The following is a 12658-nucleotide window of genomic DNA, read 5'->3' as shown; positions in this document are numbered from 1 at the left end:
CCAGAAATCTCAGCAAATATTTTTTCACCCAAACAGGATGATACTTTCAGGTAATGATCAGTACACTAAGGCGACTTGGTTCCCCAAATTTCGTTCTTCTATGTTGAAGCGTTCGTTTCCAGTAACAGTTTGAATTTTTAGGTTTCACTCTGTTTTCTCCTATATTGATAGATGTATTTGGAACTCTAAATCCAACACGGTTTGTGCTAGCTTCTTGAAACTTGACACAATAAAGTAGTTTCACGTTCTATCTCTATGTTTTGTTTCCTCTTGATGTAGCCCTAACAGTGACCGGCGAGAAACACTTTCATGTAAAGGGGTTGCCAGGCTTCCCAAAATTACGAATCTCCAGAAATCTCAGCAAATATTTTTTCACCCAAACAGGATGATACTTTCAGGTAATGATCAGTACACTAAGGCGACTTGGTTCCCCAAATTTCGTTCTTCTATGTTGAAGCGTTCGTTTCCAGTAACAGTTTGAATTTTTAGGTTTCACTCTGTTTTCTCCTATATTGATAGATGTATTTGGAACTCTAAATCCAACACGGTTTGTGCTAGCTTCTTGAAACTTGACACAATAAAGTAGTTTCACGTTCTATCTCTATGTTTTGTTTCCTCTTGATGTAGCCCTAACAGTGACCGGCGAGAAACACTTTCATGTAAAGGGGTTGCCAGGCTTCCCAAAATTACGAATCTCCAGAAATCTCAGCAAATATTTTTTCACCCAAACAGGATGATACTTTCAGGTAATGATCAGTACACTAAGGCGACTTGGTTCCCCAAATTTCGTTCTTCTATGTTGAAGCGTTCGTTTCCAGTAACAGTTTGAATTTTTAGGTTTCACTCTGTTTTCTCCTATATTGATAGATGTATTTGGAACTCTAAATCCAACACGGTTTGTGCTAGCTTCTTGAAACTTGACACAATAAAGTAGTTTCACGTTCTATCTCTAAGTTTTGTTTCCTCATGATGTAGCCCTAAGCATTGACTGGCGAGAAACACTTTCATGGAAAGGGTTGGCTTCCCAAAATTACGAATCTCCAGAAATCGCAGCAAATATTTTTTCACCCAAACTGGATGATACTTTCAGGTAATGATCAGTACACTAAGGCGACTTGGTTCCCCAAATGTCGTTTTTCTATATTGAAGCGTTCGTTTCCAGTAACAGTTTGAATTTTTAGGTTTCACTCTGTTTTCTCCTATATTGATAGAGGTATTTGGAACTCTAAATCCAACACGGTTTGTGCTAGCTTCTTGAAACTTGACACAATAAAGTAGTTTCATGTTCTATCTCTATGTTTTGTTTCCTCTTGAGGTAGCCCTAACAGTGACTGGCGAGAAACACTTTCATGGAAAGGGGTTGCCAGGCTTCCCAAATATACGAATCTCCAGAAATCTCAGGAAATATTTTTTCACCCAAACAGGATGATACTTTCAGGTAATGATCAGTACACTATGGCGACTTGGTTCCCCAAATTTCGTTTTTCTATGTTGAAGCGTTCGTTTCCAGTAACAGTTTGAATTTTTAGGTTTCACTCTGTTTTCTCCTATATTGATAGATGTATTTGGAACTCTAAATCCAACACGGTTTGTGCTAGCTTCTTGAAACTTGACACAATAAAGTAGTTTCACGTTCTATCTCTATGTTTTGTTTCCTCTTGATGTAGCCCTAAGCAGTGACTGGCGAGAAACACTTTCATGGAAAGGGGTTGCCAGGCTTCCCAAAATTACGAATCTCCAGAAATCTCAGCAAATATTTTTTCACCCAAACAGGATGATACTTTCAGGTAATGATCAGTACACTAAGGCGACTTGGTTCCCCAAATTTCGTTCTTCTATGTTGAAGCGTTCGTTTCCAGTAACAGTTTGAATTTTTAGGTTTCACTCTGTTTTCTCCTATATTGATAGATGTATTTGGAACTCTAAATCCAACACGGTTTGTGCTAGCTTCTTGAAACTTGACACAGTAAAGTAGTTTCACGTTCTATCTCTATGTTTTGTTTCCTCATGATGTAGCCCTAAGCATTGACTGGCGAGAAACACTTTCATGGAAAGGGGTGGCTTCCCAAAATTACGAATCTCCAGAAATCGCAGCAAATATTTTTTCACCCAAACTGGATGATACTTTCAGGTAATGATCAGTACACTAAGGCGACTTGGTTCCCCAAATTTCGTTCTTCTATGTTGAAGCGTTCGTTTCCAGTAACAGTTTGAATTTTTAGGTTTCACTCTGTTTTCTCCTATATTGATAGAGGTATTTGGAACTCTGAATCCAACACGGTTTGTGCTAGCTTCTTGAAACTTGACACAATAAAGTAGGTTCACGTTCTATCTCTATGTTTTGTTTCCTCTTGATGTAGCCCTAAGCATTGACTGGCGAGAAACACTTTCATGGAAAGGGGTGGCTTCCCAAAATTACGAATCTCCAGAAATCTCAGCAAATATTTTTTCACCCAAACTGGATGATACTTTCAGGTAATGATCACTACACTAACGCGACTTGGTTCCCCAAATTTCGTTCTTCTATGTTGAAGCGTTCGTTTCCAGTAACAGTTTGAATTTTTAGGTTTCACTCTGTTTTCTCCTATATTGATAGAGGTATTTGGAACTCTAAATCCAACACGGTTTGTGCTAGCTTCTTGAAACTTGACACAATAAAGTAGTTTCATGTTCTATCTCTATGTTTTGTTTCCTCTTGAGGTAGCCCTAACAGTGACTGGCGAGAAACACTTTCATGGAAAGGGGTTGCCAGGCTTCCCAAATATACGAATCTCCAGAAATCTCAGGAAATATTTTTTCACCCAAACAGGATGATACTTTCAGGTAATGATCAGTACACTATGGCGACTTGGTTCCCCAAATTTCGTTTTTCTATGTTGAAGCGTTCGTTTCCAGTAACAGTTTGAATTTTTAGGTTTCACTCTGTTTTCTCCTATATTGATAGATGTATTTGGAACTCTAAATCCAACACGGATTGTGCTAGCTTCTTGAAACTTGACACAATAAAGTAGTTTCACGTTCTATCTCTATGTTTTGTTTCCTCTTGATGTAGCCCTAAGCAGTGACTGGCGAGAAACACTTTCATGGAAAGGGGTTGTCAGGCTTCCCAAAATTACGAATCTCCAGAAATCTCAGCAAATATTTTTTCACCCAAACAGGATGATACTTTCAGGTTATGATCAGTACACTAAGGCGACTTGGTTCCCCAAATTTCGTTCTTCTATGTTGAAGCGTTCGTTTCCAGTAACAGTTTGAATTTTTAGGTTTCACTCTGTTTTCTCCTATATTGATAGATGTATTTGGAACTCTAAATCCAACACGGTTTGTGCTAGCTTCTTGAAACTTGACACAATAAAGTAGTTTCACGTTCTATCTCTATGTTTTGTTTCCTCATGATGTAGCCCTAAGCATTGACTGGCGAGAAACACTTTCATGGAAAGGGGTGGCTTCCCAAAATTACGAATCTCCAGAAATCGCAGCAAATATTTTTTCACCCAAACTGGATGATACTTTCAGGTAATGATCAGTACACTAAGGCGACTTGGTTCCCCAAATTTCGTTCTTCTATGTTGAAGCGTTCATTTCCAGTAACAGTTTGAATTTTTAGGTTTCACTCTGTTTTCTCCTATATTGATAGAGGTATTTGGAACTCTGAATCCAACACGGTTTGTGCTAGCTTCTTGAAACTTGACACAATAAAGTAGGTTCACGTTCTATCTCTATGTTTTGTTTCCTCTTGATGTAGCCCTAAGCAGTGACTGACGAGAAACACTTTCATGGAAAGGGGTTGCCAGGCTTCCCAAAATTACGAATCTCCAGAAATCTCAGCAAATATTTTTTCACCCAAACTGGATGATACTTTCAGGTAATGATCAGTACACTAAGGCGACTTGGTTCCCCAAATTTCGTTCTTCTATATTGAAGCGTTCGTTTCCAGTAACAGTTTGAATTTTTAGGTTTCACTCTGTTTTCTCCTATATTGATAGATGTATTTGGAACTCTAAATCCAACACGGTTTGTGCTAGCTTCTTGAAACTTGACACAATAAAGTCGTTTCACGTTCTATCTCTATGTTTTGTTTCCTCTTGATGTAGCCCTAAGCAGTGACTGACGAGAAACACTTTCATGTAAAGGGGTTGCCAGGCTTCCCAAAATTACGAATCTCCAGAAATCTCAGCAAATATTTTTTCACCCAAACAGGATGATACTTTCAGGTAATGATCAGTACACTAAGGCGACTTGGTTCCCCAAATTTCGTTCTTCTATGTTGAAGCGTTCGTTTCCAGTAACAGTTTGAATTTTTAGGTTTCACTCTGTTTTCTCCTATATTGATAGATGTATTTGGAACTCTAAATCCAACACGGTTTGTGCTAGCTTCTTGAAACTTGACACAATAAAGTAGTTTCACATTCTATCTCTATGTTTTGTTTCCTCTTGATGTAGCCCTAACAGTGACCGGCGAGAAACACTTTCATGTAAAGGGGTTGCCAGGCTTCCCAAAATTACGAATCTCCAGAAATCTCAGCAAATATTTTTTCACCCAAACAGGATGATACTTTCAGGTAATGATCAGTACACTAAGGCGACTTGGTTCCCCAAATTTCGTTCTTCTATGTTGAAGCGTTCGTTTCCAGTAACAGTTTGAATTTTTAGGTTTCACTCTGTTTTCTCCTATATTGATAGATGTATTTGGAACTCTAAATCCAACACGGTTTGTGCTAGCTTCTTGAAACTTGACACAATAAAGTAGTTTCACGTTCTATCTCTATGTTTTGTTTCCTCTTGATGTAGCCCTAACAGTGACCGGCGAGAAACACTTTCATGTAAAGGGGTTGCCAGGCTTCCCAAAATTACGAATCTCCAGAAATCTCAGCAAATATTTTTTCACCCAAACAGGATGATACTTTCAGGTAATGATCAGAACACTAAGGCGACTTGGTTCCCCAAATTTCGTTCTTCTATGTTGAAGCGTTCGTTTCCAGTAACAGTTTGAATTTTTAGGTTTCACTCTGTTTTCTCCTATATTGATAGATGTATTTGGAACTCTAAATACAACACGGTTTGTGCTAGCTTCTTGAAACTTGACACAATAAAGTAGTTTCACGTTCTATCTCTATGTTTTGTTTCCTCATGATGTAGCCCTAAGCATTGACTGGCGAGAAACACTTTCATGGAAAGGGGTGGCTTCCCAAAATTACGAATCTCCAGAAATCGCAGCAAATATTTTTTCACCCAAACTGGATGATACTTTCAGGTAATGATCAGTACACTAAGGCGACTTGGTTCCCCAAATGTCGTTTTTCTATATTGAAGCGTTCGTTTCCAGTAACAGTTTGAATTTTTAGGTTTCACTCTGTTTTCTCCTATATTGATAGAGGTATTTGGAACTCTAAATCCAACACGGTTTGTGCTAGCTTCTTGAAACTTGACACAATAAAGTAGTTTCATGTTCTATCTCTATGTTTTGTTTCCTCTTGAGGTAGCCCTAACAGTGACTGGCGAGAAACACTTTCATGGAAAGGGGTTGCCAGGCTTCCCAAATATACGAATCTCCAGAAATCTCAGGAAATATTTTTTCACCCAAACAGGATGATACTTTCAGGTAATGATCAGTACACTATGGCGACTTGGTTCCCCAAATTTCGTTTTTCTATGTTGAAGCGTTCGTTTCCAGTAACAGTTTGAATTTTTAGGTTTCACTCTGTTTTCTCCTATATTGATAGATGTATTTGGAACTCTAAATCCAACACGGTTTGTGCTAGCTTCTTGAAACTTGACACAATAAAGTAGTTTCACGTTCTATCTCTATGTTTTGTTTCCTCTTGATGTAGCCCTAAGCAGTGACTGGCGAGAAACACTTTCATGGAAAGGGGTTGCCAGGCTTCCCAAAATTACGAATCTCCAGAAATCGCAGCAAATATTTTTTCACCCAAACAGGATGATACTTTCAGGTAATGATCAGTACACTAAGGCGACTTGGTTCCCCAAATTTCGTTCTTCTATGTTGAAGCGTTCGTTTCCAGTAACAGTTTGAATTTTTAGGTTTCACTCTGTTTTCTCCTATATTGATAGATGTATTTGGAACTCTAAATCCAACACGGTTTGTGCTAGCTTCTTGAAACTTGACACAATAAAGTAGTTTCACGTTCTATCTCTATGTTTTGTTTCCTCATGATGTAGCCCTAAGCATTGACTGGCGAGAAACACTTTCATGGAAAGGGGTGGCTTCCCAAAATTACGAATCTCCAGAAATCGCAGCAAATATTTTTTCACCCAAACTGGATGATACTTTCAGGTAATGATCAGTACACTAAGGCGACTTGGTTCCCCAAATTTCGTTCTTCTATGTTGAAGCGTTCGTTTCCAGTAACAGTTTGAATTTTTAGGTTTCACTCTGTTTTCTCCTATATTGATAGAGGTATTTGGAACTCTGAATCCAACACGGTTTGTGCTAGCTTCTTGAAACTTGACACAAAAAAGTAGGTTCACGTTCTATCTCTATGTTTTGTTTCCTCTTGATGTAGCCCTAAGCATTGACTGGCGAGAAACACTTTCATGGAAAGGGGTGGCTTCCCAAAATTACGAATCTCCAGAAATCTCAGCAAATATTTTTTCACCCAAACTGGATGATACTTTCAGGTAATGATCACTACACTAACGCGACTTGGTTCCCCAAATTTCGTTCTTCTATGTTGAAGCGTTCGTTTCCAGTAACAGTTTGAATTTTTAGGTTTCACTCTGTTTTCTCCTATATTGATAGATGTATTTGGAACTCTAAATCCAACACGGTTTGTGCTAGCTTCTTGAAACTTGACACAATAAAGTAGTTTCACGTTCTATCTCTATGTTTTGTTTCCTCTTGATGTAGCCCTAAGCAGTGACTGACGAGAAACACTTTCATGTAAAGGGGTTGCCAGGCTTCCCAAAATTACGAATCTCCAGAAATCTCAGCAAATATTTTTTCACCCAAACAGGATGATACTTTCAGGTAATGATCAGTACACTAAGGCGACTTGGTTCCCCAAATTTCGTTCTTCTATGTTGAAGCGTTCGTTTCCAGTAACAGTTTGAATTTTTAGGTTTCACTCTGTTTTCTCCTATATTGATAGATGTATTTGGAACTCTAAATCCAACACGGTTTGTGCTAGCTTCTTGAAACTTGACACAATAAAGTAGTTTCACGTTCTATCTCTATGTTTTGTTTCCTCATGATGTAGCCCTAAGCATTGACTGGCGAGAAACACTTTCATGGAAAGGGGTGGCTTCCCAAAATTACGAATCTCCAGAAATCGCAGCAAATATTTTTTCACCCAAACTGGATGATACTTTCAGGTAATGATCAGTACACTAAGGCGACTTGGTTCCCCAAATTTCGTTCTTCTATGTTGAAGCGTTCGTTTCCAGTAACAGTTTGAATTTTTAGGTTTCACTCTGTTTTCTCCTATATTGATAGAGGTATTTGGAACTCTGAATCCAACACGGTTTGTGCTAGCTTCTTGAAACTTGACACAAAAAAGTAGGTTCACGTTCTATCTCTATGTTTTGTTTCCTCTTGATGTAGCCCTAACAGTGACTGGCGAGAAACACTTTCATGGAAAGGGGTGGCTTCCCAAAATTACGAATCTCCAGAAATCTCAGCAAATATTTTTTCACCCAAACTGGATGATACTTTCAGGTAATGATCACTACACTAACGCGACTTGGTTCCCCAAATTTCGTTCTTCTATGTTGAAGCGTTCGTTTCCAGTAACAGTTTGAATTTTTAGGTTTCACTCTGTTTTCTCCTATATTGATAGATGTATTTGGAACTCTAAATCCAACACGGTTTGTGCTAGCTTCTTGAAACTTGACACAATAAAGTAGTTTCACGTTCTATCTCTATGTTTTGTTTCCTCTTGATGTAGCCCTAAGCAGTGACTGACGAGAAACACTTTCATGTAAAGGGGTTGCCAGGCTTCCCAAAATTACGAATCTCCAGAAATCTCAGCAAATATTTTTTCACCCAAACAGGATGATACTTTCAGGTAATGATCAGTACACTAAGGCGACTTGGTTCCCCAAATTTCGTTCTTCTATGTTGAAGCGTTCGTTTCCAGTAACAGTTTGAATTTTTAGGTTTCACTCTGTTTTCTCCTATATTGATAGATGTATTTGGAACTCTAAATCCAACACGGTTTGTGCTAGCTTCTTGAAACTTGACACAATAAAGTAGTTTCACGTTCTATCTCTATGTTTTGTTTCCTCTTGATGTAGCCCTAACAGTGACCGGCGAGAAACACTTTCATGTAAAGGGGTTGCCAGGCTTCCCAAAATTACGAATCTCCAGAAATCTCAGCAAATATTTTTTCACCCAAACAGGATGATACTTTCAGGTAATGATCAGTACACTAAGGCGACTTGGTTCCCCAAATTTCGTTCTTCTATGTTGAAGCGTTCGTTTCCAGTAACAGTTTGAATTTTTAGGTTTCACTCTGTTTTCTCCTATATTGATAGATGTATTTGGAACTCTAAATCCAACACGGTTTGTGCTAGCTTCTTGAAACTTGACACAATAAAGTAGTTTCACGTTCTATCTCTATGTTTTGTTTCCTCATGATGTAGCCCTAAGCATTGACTGGCGAGAAACACTTTCATGGAAAGGGGTGGCTTCCCAAAATTACGAATCTCCAGAAATCGCAGCAAATATTTTTTCACCCAAACTGGATGATACTTTCAGGTAATGATCAGTACACTAAGGCGACTTGGTTCCCCAAATTTCGTTCTTCTATGTTGAAGCGTTCGTTTCCAGTAACAGTTTGAATTTTTAGGTTTCACTCTGTTTTCTCCTATATTGATAGAGGTATTTGGAACTCTGAATCCAACACGGTTTGTGCTAGCTTCTTGAAACTTGACACAAAAAAGTAGGTTCACGTTCTATCTCTATGTTTTGTTTCCTCTTGATGTAGCCCTAAGCATTGACTGGCGAGAAACACTTTCATGGAAAGGGGTGGCTTCCCAAAATTACGAATCTCCAGAAATCTCAGCAAATATTTTTTCACCCAAACTGGATGATACTTTCAGGTAATGATCACTACACTAACGCGACTTGGTTCCCCAAATTTCGTTCTTCTATGTTGAAGCGTTCGTTTCCAGTAACAGTTTGAATTTTTAGGTTTCACTCTGTTTTCTCCTATATTGATAGATGTATTTGGAACTCTAAATCCAACACGGTTTGTGCTAGCTTCTTGAAACTTGACACAATAAAGTAGTTTCACGTTCTATCTCTATGTTTTGTTTCCTCTTGATGTAGCCCTAAGCAGTGACTGACGAGAAACACTTTCATGTAAAGGGGTTGCCAGGCTTCCCAAAATTACGAATCTCCAGAAATCTCAGCAAATATTTTTTCACCCAAACAGGATGATACTTTCAGGTAATGATCAGTACACTAAGGCGACTTGGTTCCCCAAATTTCGTTCTTCTATGTTGAAGCGTTCGTTTCCAGTAACAGTTTGAATTTTTAGGTTTCACTCTGTTTTCTCCTATATTGATAGATGTATTTGGAACTCTAAATCCAACACGGTTTGTGCTAGCTTCTTGAAACTTGACACAATAAAGTAGTTTCACGTTCTATCTCTATGTTTTGTTTCCTCATGATGTAGCCCTAAGCATTGACTGGCGAGAAACACTTTCATGGAAAGGGGTGGCTTCCCAAAATTACGAATCTCCAGAAATCGCAGCAAATATTTTTTCACCCAAACTGGATGATACTTTCAGGTAATGATCAGTACACTAAGGCGACTTGGTTCCCCAAATTTCGTTCTTCTATGTTGAAGCGTTCGTTTCCAGTAACAGTTTGAATTTTTAGGTTTCACTCTGTTTTCTCCTATATTGATAGAGGTATTTGGAACTCTGAATCCAACACGGTTTGTGCTAGCTTCTTGAAACTTGACACAAAAAAGTAGGTTCACGTTCTATCTCTATGTTTTGTTTCCTCTTGATGTAGCCCTAAGCATTGACTGGCGAGAAACACTTTCATGGAAAGGGGTGGCTTCCCAAAATTACGAATCTCCAGAAATCTCAGCAAATATTTTTTCACCCAAACTGGATGATACTTTCAGGTAATGATCACTACACTAACGCGACTTGGTTCCCCAAATTTCGTTCTTCTATGTTGAAGCGTTCGTTTCCAGTAACAGTTTGAATTTTTAGGTTTCACTCTGTTTTCTCCTATATTGATAGATGTATTTGGAACTCTAAATCCAACACGGTTTGTGCTAGCTTCTTGAAACTTGACACAATAAAGTAGTTTCACGTTCTATCTCTATGTTTTGTTTCCTCTTGATGTAGCCCTAAGCAGTGACTGACGAGAAACACTTTCATGTAAAGGGGTTGCCAGGCTTCCCAAAATTACGAATCTCCAGAAATCTCAGCAAATATTTTTTCACCCAAACAGGATGATACTTTCAGGTAATGATCAGTACACTAAGGCGACTTGGTTCCCCAAATTTCGTTCTTCTATGTTGAAGCGTTCGTTTCCAGTAACAGTTTGAATTTTTAGGTTTCACTCTGTTTTCTCCTATATTGATAGATGTATTTGGAACTCTAAATCCAACACGGTTTGTGCTAGCTTCTTGAAACTTGACACAATAAAGTAGTTTCACGTTCTATCTCTATGTTTTGTTTCCTCATGATGTAGCCCTAAGCATTGACTGGCGAGAAACACTTTCATGGAAAGGGGTGGCTTCCCAAAATTACGAATCTCCAGAAATCGCAGCAAATATTTTTTCACCCAAACTGGATGATACTTTCAGGTAATGATCAGTACACTAAGGCGACTTGGTTCCCCAAATTTCGTTCTTCTATGTTGAAGCGTTCGTTTCCAGTAACAGTTTGAATTTTTAGGTTTCACTCTGTTTTCTCCTATATTGATAGAGGTATTTGGAACTCTGAATCCAACACGGTTTGTGCTAGCTTCTTGAAACTTGACACAAAAAAGTAGGTTCACGTTCTATCTCTATGTTTTGTTTCCTCTTGATGTAGCCCTAAGCATTGACTGGCGAGAAACACTTTCATGGAAAGGGGTGGCTTCCCAAAATTACGAATCTCCAGAAATCTCAGCAAATATTTTTTCACCCAAACTGGATGATACTTTCAGGTAATGATCACTACACTAACGCGACTTGGTTCCCCAAATTTCGTTCTTCTATGTTGAAGCGTTCGTTTCCAGTAACAGTTTGAATTTTTAGGTTTCACTCTGTTTTCTCCTATATTGATAGATGTATTTGGAACTCTAAATCCAACACGGTTTGTGCTAGCTTCTTGAAACTTGACACAATAAAGTAGTTTCACGTTCTATCTCTATGTTTTGTTTCCTCTTGATGTAGCCCTAAGCAGTGACTGACGAGAAACACTTTCATGTAAAGGGGTTGCCAGGCTTCCCAAAATTACGAATCTCCAGAAATCTCAGCAAATATTTTTTCACCCAAACAGGATGATACTTTCAGGTAATGATCAGTACACTAAGGCGACTTGGTTCCCCAAATTTCGTTCTTCTATGTTGAAGCGTTCGTTTCCAGTAACAGTTTGAATTTTTAGGTTTCACTCTGTTTTCTCCTATATTGATAGATGTATTTGGAACTCTAAATCCAACACGGTTTGTGCTAGCTTCTTGAAACTTGACACAATAAAGTAGTTTCACGTTCTATCTCTATGTTTTGTTTCCTCTTGATGTAGCCCTAACAGTGACCGGCGAGAAACACTTTCATGTAAAGGGGTTGCCAGGCTTCCCAAAATTACGAATCTCCAGAAATCTCAGCAAATATTTTTTCACCCAAACAGGATGATACTTTCAGGTAATGATCAGTACACTAAGGCGACTTGGTTCCCCAAATTTCGTTCTTCTATGTTGAAGCGTTCGTTTCCAGTAACAGTTTGAATTTTTAGGTTTCACTCTGTTTTCTCCTATATTGATAGATGTATTTGGAACTCTAAATCCAACACGGTTTGTGCTAGCTTCTTGAAACTTGACACAATAAAGTAGTTTCACGTTCTATCTCTATGTTTTGTTTCCTCTTGATGTAGCCCTAACAGTGACCGGCGAGAAACACTTTCATGTAAAGGGGTTGCCAGGCTTCCCAAAATTACGAATCTCCAGAAATCTCAGCAAATATTTTTTCACCCAAACAGGATGATACTTTCAGGTAATGATCAGTACACTAAGGCGACTTGGTTCCCCAAATTTCGTTCTTCTATGTTGAAGCGTTCGTTTCCAGTAACAGTTTGAATTTTTAGGTTTCACTCTGTTTTCTCCTATATTGATAGATGTATTTGGAACTCTAAATCCAACACGGTTTGTGCTAGCTTCTTGAAACTTGACACAATAAAGTAGTTTCACGTTCTATCTCTATGTTTTGTTTCCTCTTGATGTAGCCCTAACAGTGACCGGCGAGAAACACTTTCATGTAAAGGGGTTGCCAGGCTTCCCAAAATTACGAATCTCCAGAAATCTCAGCAAATATTTTTTCACCCAAACAGGATGATACTTTCAGGTAATGATCAGTACACTAAGGCGACTTGGTTCCCCAAATTTCGTTCTTCTATGTTGAAGCGTTCGTTTCCAGTAACAGTTTGAATTTTTAGGTTTCACTCTGTTTTCTCCTATATTGATAGATGTATTTGG

This window comes from Spermophilus citellus (genome assembly GCF_964194105.1).
Source record: "Spermophilus citellus genome assembly, chromosome: 7".
Lineage (NCBI taxonomy): Eukaryota > Metazoa > Chordata > Mammalia > Rodentia > Sciuridae > Spermophilus > Spermophilus citellus.
The sequence above is the reverse complement of the archived record's forward strand: the minus strand, read 5'-3'. Positions refer to the sequence as shown.